This window comes from Myotis lucifugus, unplaced genomic scaffold, assembly GCF_000147115.1.
Source record: "Myotis lucifugus unplaced genomic scaffold, Myoluc2.0 scaffold_53, whole genome shotgun sequence".
In the NCBI taxonomy this organism is placed as follows: domain Eukaryota; kingdom Metazoa; phylum Chordata; class Mammalia; order Chiroptera; family Vespertilionidae; genus Myotis; species Myotis lucifugus.
The window spans coordinates 508,622-523,076 of NW_005871101.1; the positions used below are offsets into that span (position 1 = coordinate 508,622).

The window sequence follows — 14,455 nt, forward strand, 5'->3', positions numbered from 1 at the left end:
ACTTCAGGAAGGGTACAGATGATGGATGAAGTGACGTGGCCTGGATTTGGTGCTGTGTGCACTTGGTCAGCCTTCTGGTTGGGAACACCTTTCACTGACGGGACATAACAACAATGTGGAAGGGGAGGAGGAAGCATCTATTGAACACTTCCTCTATTCTGGGTACTCCTAGTTGTATGTTCACTTAATCTCCACAAAAACCTTATGAGTATGGAGAGGGATAACCATCCATTTACTTTTGAAGAAACTGAGGTCATGGAGCTAGTAGCTGAGAGCCAGTTCTTACCCTAAGGCTTGTCTGATTCCACAGCTCAAGTGTTGAGCCAATACTGGGATGGAGTATGTCAGAACAGAAGCAAGGGGTCAAGTGAAGATGAACACTTCAATATGATTTAGGGTGGAGGTGGGGGTAGTGTATTATCGTCAGCTCTATGGGCTCAGCTACAAACAGAACCTACTTCTGTGACACTTGTCCTAGTCAAACACAAAGTACTTTAATATTATCTCATATAAAATAGGCAGATAATACAATGTGCAAGCATATACATTGACATCAGATAGACCTGGGTTAGAAATTCATTTCACTATTTGTAATCAGAGTAATTTGGAGAGAACACTGCATCTTTAAGCCTTAAGTTCCTCACTTATGAAATGAAGATGATAATTATCCACTTAGAATCCTTATGAGTTAACATGTGTTACCCAATTTTATATCAGGGGCTCTGTGACCAGGTCTGAACCACTATGTCATATTCAAATGAATCTGATCCAACAGCCAAAAGTAAACAAAAGTGATTCCTATCTTTATACTCACCTCTCACAGAATACTGTGTGGGAACTCACTCCAACCCATGGCAACATCTCTTGTAATCCTCTTCCTTTGCTATTTCTCCCATCCCCCAGCTCCCTCAGAGCATTGCTCCCACTCCCAAAACAAAATTTCTCTGGAAACTTGAGCTTATTTTCTTCCTTGTATTCCCTTTCCCTCCTACTTCTAGGCCTTCTTCTCTCCTGAGGAAAATTTAACATTTTCACTACAGACCCATTTCAAATTCTACCTTTCTCTGCCCTTTGCCCTGATTTTGCATCACAAAAAGCAGCAAAGGGGAAGGAGTGAGGTTTAATGGCCAACAGCAGAATTTTCTTAAGTTAGTACTATTTTAAAATAAATGTCATGCATATAAGAGCAAGCATGCAAAGAATTCTTTTATTTCCTCTTATATTAGTGATTTGTAAATTTTGGTACTCTTTTCTCAGCAAGGTACCTATACGAGTGTTTGTTTCCCTTAAGATTGTTACTTTCTATAATTTTATATTCCTTCATGACAACAGTGATGCAGTGATAAAAAAAAAGAGTGGACTAAAAACCAAACAGAGAAACTCCTGGGCAAGTCAGTAATTTGTCCTCAACCTACTGGTGTATTGGGCAAACAATTCTTGGTCATGTACTAGTAGTGCTGTCCAACTTATTGCAAGATGTTTAGTATCCTCAGCTACTAAAAAACTGTAGTAATTGCTTACTCCCACCAAGAGTAGGCTTTCATAGTCCTCTTGCCTTGTAATTTAAGGATTTTTTTTCTATACAAAAGCCCATTTTGGTTGCTATGACAAAACAACACAGACTGTGTAGCTTATAAACAACAAAAACTTAGATCGCACAGTTCTGCAAGTTGAAAAGTCTAAGATCAAGGAGCCAACATGGTCAATTTCTTGTGAGGACCCTCTTTCTGGTTCATCTGGCGCCCTCCCTGTGTGTCCTCACATGGTGGAAGGGGCCAGGGATCTTCTTGAGGACTCTTGAAGGCACTTAGCCTGTTATAAAGGCTCTGCCTTCATGATTTAAGCACCTCCCCAAAGCCCCACCTCCTAATGCCATCATCTTTGGAGATTAGGATTTCACCTATGAGTTTGGGGCTGGGGAGTGGGGGAAGCATAAATATTCAGACCATAGCAGCTAGATATAGAGGGCCTTGGTGAAAACCCCTAACATGAAACTTATTTTCCTCACTAAGCACATAACTATGCCATAAAGTCTTTAGACTTAACATTTGAGATCCAGAGAATTTTGTTTTGTTTATTTGCATCTTCTCTCCTTTTGCTTTGTTTCTTTTTTGTCACAGGTTATTCTATTCATTAGTCATTTTAAAGAACAAAATTTTGGTTCTATTAAGCATTCCAATTGTTTTTATTTTAATTCTCAATTTCATTGTTTCTTCCCTAATGAATATATTTTCTGTCCTTTGCACTTTTTTATGACTTTTTCCATCTTCTTGAATTGAATAGTTAGCTCATTTGTTTTCAGTATTACTGTTTAGGGAGATGAGGTCAATTCTGTAACTTTCCTCTAAGTATTATTTTAACTGTCTATGATACATTTTGACACATAATAATTTTTTTATCAATGAGTCCTAAATTTTATATAACCTGCCCAAAGATTTACTCTTAAAACTATGGTTTATCTCAGAGATTTTTTAAATTTATGAGATACATGAAAATTTTAAATAATTTTTCCTATTGACTTGCAAATTGATTTCATTGAATGAAAATAACATATTCCCTGTGACTTTGATTATTTCATATTTATTGATTCCTTTTTCTGGGATGGTATAGAATTAAATTTTGTGAATGCTCAAAAACTGAAAGAATACTTACATGAATTTTACCTCAGTTTTTAGAAGGCCTTTGCATTTATTATGCTTTCTTGATCTTTTATTCTGTTTACTAGTATATAACAACCCTGTTTGTCCTTTTTATTCTTTTTTGTTTGGTAAGTTCTATGGCTCAGATATCTTTTTTTTTCATATTTTCCTGTTTCATTATTTTATTCCATTATTTTCAACTTTTCTTTATATACTTATTTTTAATGTTTCTTATAAATTATATATTGCTGAAATCTAAGAATCTCTGCTTTTATTTAGTTTAACCCATTTATATTTATTGTAACCACTGTAATATTGAGAAATTTATGTATATTTAATTCTTGATTTTTTACCATGTTTTGTTGTGTTTCTTTTTTTTATTCTCCTAACTTCCATTGGATATTAAAATTCTTTTCTAATAGTGTTAGAGCTATAAATTCTATATTTTGACAGAGAAACAGAGATCAGACTATCAATCCCCAGAGGGAAAGTAGGGGAAGAGGGGGTAAGGGGAGAGATCAACCGAAGGACTTGTGTGCATGCATATAGGCCAAACCAGTGGACACGGACAACAGGGGGATGAGAGCATGGGGGGTGGGAGGGCAGGGAGGTTGGGGGTTAATGGGAAATGAGGATACATTTGTAATACCTTAACCAATAAAGAAATTTAAAAAATTCTATATTTTTATATCTGGTAATTAGGTCTAACTTATAAGCTCAATAGTTGTGTTTATTGCTCAATCTAAGTTTAAATGTTATTAATTTCTAAATCTTACCCACCCATCCCCTATAGGTTAAGAATTTTAGCAAGAGTTTCTTATTTTCCATTGCACCATCTCCATATTGATGTTGATACCATCTGGAGTTTTAGAACTAGATTATACTTCGATTTTGTTGTTGGGCCATTACTTATATAGACTTTAAAAATGTTTAAGTTTATTTTTAAATTATAGTTGACATACAATATTATATTAGTTTTAGGTGTACAACATAGTGATGAGAAATTTGTATCAGACTTGAGTAACTTTAATAAATTATTTATCCTGTCAGCCTGAGCAATGGGTTTCTCCAGCCAAATTCCTGCCCTGATCTTTACACTGCTGCCTTGGGTTAGCACTGCTGATTCCTTTTTTTAAAATTTATTTTTATTTTATTTTTAATATGTTTTTATTGATTTCAGAGAGGAAAGAAGTGGGAGAGAGAGATAGAAACATCAATGATGAGAGAGAATCATTGATTGGCTGCCTCCTGCACACACCTACTGGGGTTCAAGCCAGCAACCCAGACATGTGCCCTGACCAGGAATCAAACTGTGACCTCCAGGTTCATAGGTCAATGCTCAACAACTGAGCCAGCCAGGCAGCACTGCTGATTTCTTGCCCTGCAATTGTGGGGGAAAGAAAATGGACCTGTGAGAAGCTGTCTTCCAATCTGTCTCTCATCTGTGATCCCTGGCTCTCTCCTGCTTCAGGTCACATTCCCTGAGGCTGTCCCCCCACCTTAGGCCCAACAACCTTCTATCACTGTAAGAGTTTTTTGTTTGTTTGTTTGTTTTTACTAATGATTAATCTCTCTTTTTTTAAAATTTAAATTCTTTATTGTTGAAAGTATTACATATGTCTCCTTTTCCCCCCATTGACATCCCCCTGTCTGTTCCCATCCCCCAGCACATGCCCTCACCCTCCCTACTGTCTGTGTCCATTGGTTATGCTTATATGCATGCATACAAATCTTTTGGTTGATCTCTTACCCCCTCCTTCCTTCCCTCTGAGGTTTAACAGTCAGTTCGATGTTTCTATGTCTCTGGGTCTATTTTTGTTCATCAGTCACTGTAAGAGTTTTTATGTTGATTTCTGAACAAGGCTGATATCCATCAATCTGTCATCCCTGTACAACACCAATATTGGCATAGTAATTGAGTCAGAATGGAGGGTCTAATGGCCTGTGTTAGTTGCCATCATATCTACTACTAGAAATTTTAAATTTGTTGTATGTTCTTGATAGGGTTATTAGTAGACACAAAAGAGATAATATATATGAAAGCTATTCAAAACTGTGTTACATAAATGTTTACTATGTATTATTATGGGGTATTTTTTCTCTCTAGCGTTTTGAATGGACAAAGAAGTTGGAAAGAAGAAAAAAGGTAACTAGCTCATTATGGCAATTTTGCACTATTTTCAGCAGGCAGACTTTAAGGTGAGTTGCATATTCATTACTGGAATATTAGAAAAAGCCTTTCTACTTCCTTTTTTCCTTACCTATTTAAAATTCTGATTTGATTTTTTCAAACACAGCGGTCTGAAGAATATGAATCTTGAAGGGATGGGGAGAAGGATCAAAAGTCAGTGTGAGTTTGTTTTTCTCTCCCATGTTGCATTGACAACAAACTTCAAAGGAAAAATTAGTATAGATATTGTTTGTACTTAAAGATGGATGTTGACTTGATTAGAAAGATGGTAGCTAAGTCCTCCCTCTCATCATTATGCTGATCTTTTCTAGAAGAAGGAAGTTTTCCTTAAAGCTAAAAATACAGGGCAAAAGAGGTGGCACATTTATATCTTCTTGGTAATAATGAATTATTCTATTCAACTTTAAAAGTATATGATTATATTTGTTCCATTCTGCAGAATGTTTCACTAAAGAATTAAACCAAATAAGTAAAAGAACATGCTTATAGTCTCTTTCTTTTTCCAGGAAGTACCACTAAAAGAAATGTAGGCACTTTATCATTTCTTGGGGTATTATACAGCATAATGATTTTCTGTACTCTTTATACTAATGGGATAATTATTTTTATTACTCGTTGTGACAATGCAATATAAAATCATAATCACCATATTTTGGAGACTCTAAAATGTATTCAAACAAAAAAGAACAAAAATGAGAATTTCCCACACAGAATTAGATAAGCAGTTTTTTAAAAACAAGCTATTTTTTTCTGGTGGTAGAAAGCATTAAGAGCCAAACTTCTTTATCTAAAACTGACTACCGTGTTTTGCTTTGATAATTAAAGAGTGCTGAATTAAATAACAACAAATTGCCTGAAAATTTGAGTGAAATAATGACAAAACTCAAGTTATCTCATAATAACTTTTCTAAATTTATTAAGAGACCTGATAATTTTAACATAATCTTCGGCGCAAATTTTAAAGAGATTGATTTAACAGCCTATGATCTAAAGTCTACACAAATTTGAATTTGTCCTAGATGTATGAAACATCCTGGCTGATTCATTAGGCTTGTCTAATATTTAAAAGAAGTCTGTAACCATACAGTCTTCACAGATGCCATAATATTTACCCATGCATAGTATATATACTATTTCTGAGAGAGATCAATGCAGTAGAGACATCATGCTGTTTCTTCTTAACCTGTTTAGACAAGTGGAGGATCCCAGATGCGAGCTGCCCAAGGCAACTTATTAGTGAGCCTTCCAGTTGGTATGGTTTCAGCCGCATTTAACAGAATACAAACTCCATTGGAAACAGTAACATAAAAAGGCTGAGGTAGGGCGATTCCAGACTTGGTTAAGTAAGTGGCTTATTGCCATCGCTGAGGACACAGGCTCTCTTCATTCTGCTGCTGCTCTTTGCTCAGATGTTGGTTTTTTGACCTCAGGCTTGCAGGATGGCTATAACAGCTTCAAGTGAGTGGCAACACTAAAGGCTCCCTCATCTCCTTTTTTAAGACTGAGAAAAACTCTTCCACACTACAGACATGCCCATTCCTTTACTGGCAAGGAAAGTGGAATTTTCATGATTAGGTTAGATTAATTAAGATTATCCTCCCTAGGGCTGGGGAAATCCAGCCTTTTCTAAAGTACACAGTCTCCAGGTGGCTGAACAAAATCAAGTTGTTGATCACAGAAAGATGAGTGGATGAAATAGCAGACACTGAATGGTCAGCAGTGTCTGCTCTGCTGAGTCAGAGTAAGAAACTGAAAGGAATCAACCCCTAAAGGTTGTGGTAGGGGAATAAATGTTACAGAACAACTGGGCAATACTATTCTTTTTTTCTCTGATTTGGTAGGGCAGTGTCAATCCCTTTTCAGGGAAAGGTAAAACACGATGATTATGTCCCTTTATTAAAGAGATAAGAAATTTCCTACATGGAGGAGACAGTGGTTCAGTATTTGTAAGTAAAATAAATTTGTAAGTAAAATAAATTTGGGGGGAAACATAATGGAATCCAGCATTGATGGATTTGGCTCTTTTCCATCCTTTGGACCTGCCTTTTCCATTGTTGGCCTCTCAGCAGGTTTCCTCTCCTGTTTCTATGGCCAGAGCTCAGTTCGGTGTCTGTTCCCAAGTCCATCGCTGCCTGGAGGGCTGGCTTAATAAACATCCAGGGTGTGAGATCAAAACAAATCGCAAGTTTGCTTTCATTGTGCTTGGAATAATCACCATCCCCAACCTCTACAACTCTGCTTAATCTAGATCAGAGGTCAGCAAACTAATCTGGCCCACCACATGTTTTTGTAAATAAAGTTTTATTGGAACATAGCCCCTTTCATTTCTTTAAGCATTGTTAATGGCTGCTGGCATGTTACAATGGCAGGTTTGAGTAGTTGTGACAGAGACCTTATGGTGTGCACAGCCTAAGATATTTTGTATTTGATTCTTTACAGAAAACATTTGTCCGCTCTGTTATGCAGGACTTTCTTTTATTTGCTTTAAACTACCTTCTGTAAATAGCAACTTTATTCTGGGAAGGAATGTGTGGTGGTTAATTTTATGTCTCAACTTGACTGGCCACAGAGTGTCCAGATTAAACACTGTCCGTGTGTGTGGGTTTTCCAGATGAGATTAGCTTTTGCATTGGTAGATTCAGTAAAGTAAATTGCCCTCCCCAGTGTGAGTGGCATCATCCAATCCATTCAGGGTCTGAATAGAACAAAAGGTAGAGGAAAGAGTCCAGAGGGAGCAACTGGAACATCTCATCATCTTCTCCTTCCCACAGACGACAGTTTATCATTGGCTCCCCTGATTCTCGTGTGTGTGTGTGTGTGTGTGTGTGTGTGTGTGTGTGTGTTCCTATTGGTTCTTTGGAGAACCTATTATAAAGTCAAAACTATGCACATCTTATCACTAGTTGTATGATTAGATATATTTTACCCATTTCCCTTGTGATTTTTCCAAATAGAAGAAGCCTAATTTATGTAAGATATCTACATAAAGTCAAATATATTACTTTCCCAGCAGATTTGTGCTGTTTATACAGTATTCCAGCCACTGCTGTGCTGCACTCAGTTTGAAGGGTTTGAAGCAGGGGAGTGTCATGTTAGATTTGCATTTTCCAAAGATCACTGGCTACAGACTACATGCGGATTGTGGAATGGGAAGAATAGACAACAGAAGACCAGTCCTTTGACTATTGCAGAAGTTCTGGTGGGGGATTATGGGAGCTTGAACCAAGGCATTAGCAGAAGAAATGATAAGGACTGGCTAGAACCACATCTGAACTGACTGGTTTCCCATGAAACACACTTCCTTTAAGGAGCTTATAATGTAATTGAAGAGGCAACTCATATGTATAAAATCACAGAAACAGTGTATAATTAGGAAGTAAAACGAATAGTTCAAACTCTGAGGGACACAGCACTTGAGAGCAAGACATGGGTCAGAACTCTAATGGTTGGGATTTGGAGAGAGAGGCCAGAGCAAAAGAGGTAGCAAAAGGCAGACAATAAAGGAGGGGCCCTATACAGCAGAAATGGCACATTGCGGGGGAGGGGGAAGAACAAATCTCATTAGATAAGGTCAAATTATGAGACCTTAACAAGACAGAGTTTGATGTGAGATTAAAGAATGAGTCATTAAAAATGTTTTACATCAGACGGTTACAAGATGAAAGCAAGGTTTAACAAAGTTTAGTTTTAACAAACTCTTGTGGTTAATTAGACCAAGGAGCTCGCTGCCTGTGGGGTTGTTGAGTGGGGACAGGACTTGGTGGCAATTAGTAATGAGGACAAGGAATTTAGTATTAGGAACATCCAACAGGTTGGAGATGACTCATTTTCTTTAGACAGACAATGAGCTTGAAATGATGATAAGTTTTCTAATAATAAATGTTTAAAGGCAATATAGACTGGGTGGTTTTATTCATAGACTGGGTGGTTTTATTAGTTGTGTTCCTCTGCATTGCTTACAATCCCATCTTGTCTTTCTTCATTAGTGTCCCCAAAGGCATGTTTATGATTTGTGCAAAGGAAAATTCTGCTTTCTGAAGCAGAACGATATACTCTGATACATTATTTCAACTTCATGTTAAGTAATATTTTGACATAATAAAATTGAACTGCCCAGTCAAATTTGTTTGTATTCTTTACCAGTTTTAATTCATAATGACCGATTTCTAAGAAATTTGAATTATAAATAGAATTATATTTTAGTGAGCTTGGTAAAATAAAAATAAATAATTTATAGTATTTAGCTTCAATTAAAATTCATATATATTGCATGCTACATCAAAATAGCATCAGGATATATTGTTCATTTTTATAGAGAAATTCATACACTCACATCTCATTTACAGATCTTCTCTAGTTTATTAATGACCTACCCCCCACTGTGCTTTTTTAGAAACATCGATGAGATAAAAGTACTCTTGGTTCCTCCATCATCCTACTCATCAACTCTCCTGAAATAAACTAACACCAAAATATCAATATAACATCTTGTAGAAAATTTCAAATTTCAATGATCCAAACACACTACAAGTGACATACACAGAAAAACAAAACAAAACATAAAAATGATGTCTTTGTTACAGAGACTAGCTTCAGAGAAGAAAGGAACTGTAGGAAGACATCTGCAAGTGGGGTTTTTAAGTTAATGGAATTTGTTGTAACTCTATCAGGAAAGCACAATTGCTGTACAGGGCCTGTTGACGCTTTGAAACTGTCTTGCTTATGGAGAATGGGATGCAATGATCATATCCATTAAAACAGAGAAGCTTTCTTTTTCCCATTTATTGTCCGATGCTTTCAGAATCATTAAAAGATGAATTGGCGAGAAAAAAAGACAATCTTAGAAGTTGAAGTGATAACAAAAACAACAACAAACATAATCTGATTAAAAAATGGGAAAAACACTTGAATCGACATTTATCCAAAGAAGATATACAAATAACCAATAAGCACATGAAAAGATGTTCAGCACATTAATTTTTAGGGAAGTGCAATCAAAACCACAGTGATATTCCACTTCACACCAATTAGGATGGCTATTAAAAAACAGAAAAACAAGGAGAGAGAGAGAGAGAGAGAGAGAGAGAGAGAGAGAGAGAGTTGGCAAGGATGTAGAGAAATTGGAAACCTGTGCACTACTGGTGGGAATGTAAAATAGTGCAGCTGCTATGGAAAACCATATGGCAATTCCTCAACAAATTAAAAATGGAATTATGATATGATCCAGCAATTCCACTTCTGGGTATATACCTAAAAGAATTGAAAGCAGGGACACCAACAGATATTTATATGCTGCTGTTCATGGCAGCATTATTCACAATAGTCAAAAAGGTGGAAGTAATTCAAATGTCCATTGATAGATGAACAAATAAGCAAAATGCAGTATATACATACAATGGAATGTTGTTCAGCCTTAAAAAGGAAAGGAATTCTGGTACATGCTTAAACACAGATGAACCTTGAGGTTATTATGCTAAATGAAGTAACCTAGTAATAAAAGAACAAATCTGCATGTATTATTACACTGATATGCGTTACCTGGAGTAGTCAGATTCATAAGATAGAAAATAGATAGTGGTTGCCAAGAGCTGGAGAGGCGGGAATGGGTGTTATTATTTAATGGGTATAGAGTTTTAGTTTAGGAAGATAAAAAAAAAAGTTCTGGAAATGGATGGTTGTGATGCTTGCACAGCAGTCAGAATGTACTTACTGCCATTGCACTGGACACTTAAAAATGGTTATATTTTACCACAATAAAAAAAGATTCAAAGGGACCCAGAGAAGTCAGATAACTGGAAGAACTAATTAATGGCCTAAACTTGATCCAAATTAGTTGAAATATGCATTGCTCTGCATATCCACCTCATCAGAGCTTTCCTTCTAATCAAGATTATTATAGGGTGGAACTTCCCAAATATGGAAGGCAGATCAGATAGTATATAAACAAACAAAAAATTAAATAACAATAGGGGAAATAGTAAATAAATTATGTTTGAACTTACAAAAAATTATTAAGCAACCAGTAAAATGCTTTTGTTTAGTGCTTAATAACATAGACTGTAACACTTGATTTAAAATGATATTGAAATCTATAATAATAAAAGCATAACATGCTAATTAGACTGGACTTCTGGACATCCTTCCTTCCAGACAAAGCAGTGGCGGAGCTGCCCCCTGGTGGTCAGTGCACTGCCACAGTGGGGGTGCCCCTTGGCTGACCTGGATGAGCATTTGCTCCTGCTGCAAACGCTGCGAACCCTGGGCAGATGGGCAGGAACCCGGGCTTCAATAATCGATCATTGATCATTGCCTCCTCGCCACAGCCTCCTCCGAACCCCAGAGGCTGGGAGGCCAATTCTTGGCCACAGGACTAAGGCCTACTCCCCTGACTCTCAGTGCTATTGTCCCTGGGCCTGTGAGTGCTCCGGCTCCACAGAAGATGCCGGACCAGTGAGCAGCCACTCAGAGGGCGGGTCCACAGCCATTGGCTGATAGGGATGAGCAGTGCTCTCACAGCAGGTGATCCCCTCTGGCCACGCCCCCACCAGTGTATGAATCCCGTGCACTGGGCCTCTAGTATATACAGATGTATGGAAAACAAAACATACATATGTGTGGCTGGACAAGGATTCTTGAGTTCCTCTTCAGCCCTTTGCTCTTTCCTATCTCTAAACCAGGTCAGAAGGGTAACTGAAATCACATTATGAGAGTGATTAAATATTAGAGACAGAAATACAAATAATTTCTACTAGATATCCACACCAGAGGATTAGAAAGACCCATGGCCAAGATCCCTGATCACCTTTCTAGAGTGGAACAAGAGAAAAAAGGTTTCCCTGTTTTAAATACAAAAAGGTTGCATGGAAAATCCATACTTTGGGCAATTCACTCAAATAATTCACTTCCTTGAGGAAGTGGTGACTAAGGTTAAGATCTGAGTGATACCGGGTAGTTTTCATGGCAAAAAAATGGAGGGATAGTAGGACTTTCCAAAGAGAGGAAACACCTTGGACCCAGTGCAAGAACAAGAGCAAACAGGGTACTTTCAAGGAACTAAATGAAGAGCATGCAGTGTGATGAAGCCAGAACTATAAGTAGGGCCAACCAGTGGCCTTTTAGGTTATCTTTTAAGGTCATCTTAAGATTTTGGAGTTGTTTTTTTCCCTCTCTAAAAACAGGGAGAACCACTGAATGGTTTTAGTGTGCTTGGGTGGGGGCACTGGCAGTGGCATGATGAAATTTGATTGATGCAGGAACCACTCTGCCTGTAATATGGAGAATAGATTTTGGGGGTTCAGAGTGGAAAGGGTACCAGTTAGAAGACACAGGTGATACACTTGATATGGGTAGCAGAAAAGGAGAGGGAGGTAGAAAAGATAACACCTTGGTTTTAGCTTGCACAGCATAGTGAATGTTGGGCTCATTACCGACATAGGGAACACATCATAAGATAGTTCAGAATTTGATGATTTTATGATTCACAAACTCAGTTTGAGATAAGTTCATTTTTAGGGGCCTTTAGATGGTACATAGTTTTTATTTCATTTTAGAGCTCAGAGGAGATAACATGTCTAGGCTTATCTGGGGAGGGGTAGTAAAAGAACTGGGATATTATGCTAAGCAAAACAAGTCAGTCAAAAAAAGCTAAGAACCATATGATTTCACTCATATGTGGGATATAAAACTGAAACTAATAGACACCGACAATAGTATGGAAGTTACTAGAAGGAAGGGGAGTGAGGGTAGTAAAGGGTAAAGGAGGCCAAATATATGACGACGGAAGAGGATTTGACTTTGGGTAACAAGCATACAGTGCAATATACAGATCATGTATCATAGAAATGTACACTTGAAACCAATGTGATCTCATTGACCAATGTCACCTCAATAAATGTACTTAAAATAATAAAAAGAAATTTTAAAAACATTCAAGGACATAAATGAAATCCCCTAATGAGAGGTTATAGGGTGAAGAAAAGAGAACTTGGCACTGGGTTTTAAGGAACTCTAACAACTATAGGCTGGCTAGAGAAAAAAAGAAGAGCCTTTAAAAGAGAAGGATTAATCAGAGAAGCAGGAAGTTAAAAAACAGAACAATGCTGTGTCACAAAAGTCAAGAGAAGAAAGAGCATTTCAGAAAAGAAGTCAGAGACCACAGTGTTCAATATTGCTGAGAAGTGAAGTGAGATGAACTCTGAAAAGAATTTAGCAACATGAGAGTCATGGGTGACTTGAACAAGAGTTGTGTGGGTCAAGGGTTGGAGATGTGAGATTAGAATGGGCTGAAATTTCAGTAGGTTTGCAATAAGAGGAAAGAGACAAAGAGAGGGAATGGGTGTAGATTTAATAAGGGAACACAATTTTTTGCTTATTTTCTAATTGGAGAGGTTTGAGTATACTTAAAAGCAGATGGGAAGGATCCAGTTGAGAGACTTTAGGGGTGAAAGAGCAGGCATATTAGGTAATGTGAGTGTTCTGAAAAGTAAGAGAGAATGGGTTGGTTCTAAGCAAAGGGAAAGGACTTGGTCTCAGAAAGGGAACAGGACACCTCTAGTGTAGTGAAAGGGAGAGAGGACAGCATAGGAGGCCACAGAGGGTAACAAGTTTGAGTTTGGGAAGCTGAGAGAATTTGTGTTTTGTGGCTTCTATTTTCCAAGAGTAACAGGCTAAGTTTTGTGTTGATTATGAAGAGGAAGGTAGTAATTATGGTTAGAAGTTTCAAAACTGAGGAATTCATTTAAAGTGGTGGCTGAGAATGACAGAGAGGACATTTACCAGAGAAATGTAATAAAATTTTTAATCATTTTTTAAAATATATTTGTATTTATTACAGAGAGGGAGAGATAGAAATATCAATGATGATAGAGAATCATTGATCAGCTGCCTCCTGCAAGCCCCACATTGGGGATTGAGCTGGCATCTCAGGCATGTGCCCTGACTAGGAATTGAACTGTGACTTCCTGGTTCATAGGCTGATGCTCAACTACTGAGCAACACCAGCTGGGCTATAATACTAATAAGGTTTTAAACAATGTTGAAGGCTCACTTGAAATCAGTGATTATAAATTTAGGGAGGAACCAATCTTTTCTCAATTGGGGTTCTCCAACAACTCTAGGCTGCTTGTATGTAAGCAAAGGAGAGGGGATTTCTGAGTTCATTCAGGGCTGGCATTTGGATGAGAAGAAAAGATAAAGGACCAGGGAGTTGAAGATATTGATGTGAATGTTATTAAAATAATAAAGTGTAGCCAACACCAGCATGTTAGGCCAGACAACACTGAAGGTGCCTGATTTCCAATGCCAAAATAATAAAGCATAAAATTTAAGCTGCAAAAGCAGAAAAATAAAAAAGCATGGTGGATTAGGAGAAAGAAGTCAATGGAGGAGAAATACCAAATTAACCCTCAAAAGTTAGAGAACAGGTATGTTAAAATTTAATAAGGAAATTGAAATTGAAATCTAAAATGATGTATTAAAAGATACATATGTAAAAGTTGATGGAATAGATGAAACAAAATTGGCAAAATATTGATAACAGTTGAAGCTGGAGGATGGGTGCATAGGATTTCATTATATTGGATAAGAACTTAGAAAAAACAGACAGTAGAAGGAGCAAAAAAAAATT

The 14,455-nt window shown here is 37.2% G+C and overlaps 1 long non-coding RNA gene across 2 annotated transcripts; it reads left to right on the forward strand.

Annotated features, from left to right (window-relative positions):
* Nucleotides 1–7: 7 nt before the first annotated feature.
* Nucleotides 8–8,938, forward strand: LOC111826069. 2 transcript variants are annotated; one of them, XR_002829310.1, is made up of 3 exons: nt 8–162; nt 4,747–4,989; nt 7,844–8,938. It is a non-coding gene; the product is annotated as an uncharacterized LOC111826069 (long non-coding RNA). The 2 variants fall into 2 exon arrangements; XR_002829309.1 differs by lacking the exon at nt 7,844–8,938 and having other exon boundaries at nt 4,747–5,305.
* The last annotated feature ends 5,517 nt before the right edge of the window (nt 8,939–14,455 follow it).